The following is a 3,223-nucleotide window of genomic DNA, read 5'->3' as shown; positions in this document are numbered from 1 at the left end:
TTCATGGTATCTAAGAATGGGCGTTTGTGTCATTTCTTTTTATGCAAATTTATATCGAAATGCGAGCACGTCGATAAAGTTCTCTTTCCTGATGTGTGTGTGTGTGTGTGCGTGTGAGAGAGAGAGAGAGAGAAAGAGTTGGTACGCCACTGTGTAAAGGTGTCTGGATTTAAATCTTGACCTTGGTTACATAAAACTAGTGGCAAGACTGCTGTTGGCCATGTACAGACGCAAGTGACTTGTACTTCTCCAAGGTGGCTCAAGACAAGGAACCTGTAAAGAAACAAGTAGAACAGGAAGCAGTGGAAACTGTCACAGCACAGAATAAGATTTTAGCACCAGGCAATGCAAACGGTTACAACAGACATTCGGTTACTACATACCGATTAGCAACATATTGACGACGTCCTTATTTGTTCTATTGGTTGAACTTTGTTTACTATGGATTCTGGTAATTGTAAGCTTGTGGCATACTCCTGAAACTTGTCACATGCCCAGGTCCCAGCAAGACCTTTCTAAATTTGTCTGAACTGCCTTTGCGTTTCTGACAGACTACAGGAGGCGTACGCAACAGATCTGTGGACTTCATCTTTCTGCCACTGTTTTAGAACAGCGCCCAGCCCACACGATGAGACCCATCGACAGAAACTACCACTGGATTCTCCGGATCGCACTCCGAAAGAACTGGGCTTTCATAATTGTTTGAACCCTTTCTGTTAGATTGAGGTCCATACTCACTTGCGTTCCCCATTTAGAAGAGTGTTCATGGGATGGGCTATTTTCGGCATGTTCGAGACAAACTTCATCTGGTAGTTTGCCATTCCCATAAACCTTGTCAGCTCCTGATTGTTTGAAGGGGGTCTCATGTCAATAATTGCCTGCACTTTCAAAGCTTTAGCGTGAATTACTTGGTTATGAATGGTGTGTTCCAAGAACTTCCCCTTTTATACATTGAATTAACACTTTTCGCAGTTCAATGTGAACACATGTTTCTGTAATGTTTCAGAGACGGGCACTGCACTCTGTTTGCATCCCGCCACAGGATGTCATTTAATAACTACATTTATATAACTCCTTCGCAGACTCAAACTGGCAAAATCCTCAATGAGTGTCAAATTGGAAAAATATTGAGCTCTGACAACTTGCGCAAGCCTATGTGCACTCACAGGCAGAGGCCTCAACTCTTGCTCTACATACTTGTTTATAGTTCGGTCAGATTCACGCACATATGCACACTTTCATTTGTCATGTGTTAGGTTCTTGATCTTAAATACTGCCACTGAGAAATCGTCTCAGTGGTAGAATAAACCAAACTGCGCAGTGAAAAAATAATCCTTTGTTATTATGAATTATAAAAAGTAAATGAAAGAAGAAAGTTGCAGACAAGAAGGAAAAGAAAAACAGCGACTGCACAAACAGATTGTCCAAGAGTCCAGATAAATTAGGCTAAGCAAGTAAGCAACCCGATAACTAAGTTTGGTAGAAGTCATGATGGCATGCTGCGATGAAGCGTCGGTGATGTCGGGGTCGATAGATCAGCAAAGATCTTGAGGAAGGCAGCCGTTTGTAGGAGACAGAGTCACTGTGTCACTCGCCAAGTGCACACTGGGAACCACTGCCACAGCAACCTGACACAACAGGTGTCGTCCTTGCGGGATGACGAGGTCATAACTAGGTCTACTCACTTGGGTCTGGAACCCAACAGCCTTGACACTGCCACAAACAGCCTGGCACGCACGTCTTCCTTCGGGAGTTCCAAGAACAAGCCCCCAGGTCACCCAGGTCACCAGTTTATTAGGCATCGCATTTTGCATGAGGAGCTTACAAAAGCCCCATGCTCGAAACACATAAATCTCAAGATCTCATAATGAAAAAAAATCATTTTAAAAAGCATCTCTTTACCACAAAGATTTACTTTGATTTCTACATTTAAAATGTATTTTTCTCAAGATGATATTTTCAGCAATTTCTTGAAATTCGAAATTTTTTTATTACTTCTGAGGGCCAGATTATGAAAAAAACCTTCCCATTTCCCTAACATGTCAAGAAAGAAATTTTCTTCTTTAAAGCATATAATTTACATAATTGTTTCCAACTTAAAGAAAACAATTAGTATGGACTGAACAATTTTTGTCTTCTCACAATATTGCAACTTTTCTTGCTCTTCTGAATGTTCTATGCAAACTTTCTTGATACTTATTTGCATTCTACAACTATTGTAGAGCAATATGAGCCATTAATGGCTCATAATTCACAAGCTTAGGGGCAGGAAAAGTTTGTTCAGAGATTGTTATATCTTGAACATAGTCATGGTACAAAAGAAAACTATGCAAATAGTTATAAAGTGGTTACATATTTGGAATCAGCATAAAAAGTTATGTAAGTAGCAAAAATTTCATTGGACTGTTCTACAGATAAAAAAAAAACCATAGGTTGAATCTCCCCTTGAAGAAAAGCGCCGGTAGACAACTCACTTTTTATGTCAATGTTCTTGTATGAAGACGGTGCAAGTGGTTTACAAGCTGGTATTTTTGCGAAAAAGATGCAGTACACTGTCCACAGGAGAAGGGACGTTTTCCTGTGTGGATGCGCATGTGCCTAATGATGTTCCCCCTCCGTGAAAACGATGCACTGCAGTGGTCAAAGGAAAACGGACGCTCCCCAGTGTGTGTGAGCATGTGGCCAGTGAGGGTACCTTGCTGTGAGAACGACGCACTGCATTGGTCACAGGCAAAGGGACGCTCTCCTGTGTGTGTACGAAGGTGCCTTGTGAGGTCAACGTCCCGAAAAAATGCAGCTGGGCACAAGTGGCACTGGAAGGGGCACTCGCCCGTGTGTTTGAAGAGGTGTCTTTGCATGAGGGCCTTGTTCTTGGTCGCATAGCTGCACTGACGACACGAATGCAGTCTGCCGCGTATGGACACGAGTGAATGGTACACCTCACGGGACGCCGAAGACAATGAGTCTGCAAAAAAACAGAGATAAGGGGAAGGCAATGAAAACCTTACACCCATTGTCTGCAACTACACAAGAGCACTAGACAATGAATAAAGATTACATGTAGATGAAATACACAATCACCTTGGCATAAGCAAGCGACATGTTACTGGAGCAGTAAACATGCTATGCCGACATGGTTACAAACTGTTTCAACAGTTACAAAAAGACCCCCAGTGAATGTGCACGAATAGCAGTTTCAAACAGTTACAAAAAGACCTCCAGT

General features: G+C 42.1%; 1 long non-coding RNA gene across 1 annotated transcript; it reads right to left on the bottom strand.

The window, feature by feature from the left end:
- On the bottom strand, positions 1-2,938 carry LOC142771351 (uncharacterized). Its single transcript, XR_012885877.1, has 2 exons — positions 2,475-2,938; positions 1-273 (listed from the first exon to the last, which is right to left on the bottom strand). It is a non-coding gene; the product is annotated as an uncharacterized LOC142771351 (long non-coding RNA).
- Between the last annotated feature and the right edge of the window lie 285 nt (positions 2,939-3,223).

Source organism: Rhipicephalus microplus, chromosome 9, assembly GCF_043290135.1.
Source record: "Rhipicephalus microplus isolate Deutch F79 chromosome 9, USDA_Rmic, whole genome shotgun sequence".
NCBI lineage: Eukaryota > Metazoa > Arthropoda > Arachnida > Ixodida > Ixodidae > Rhipicephalus > Rhipicephalus microplus.
Note: the sequence above shows the minus strand (reverse complement) of the source record. Positions and strands in the feature narration are given on the sequence as shown.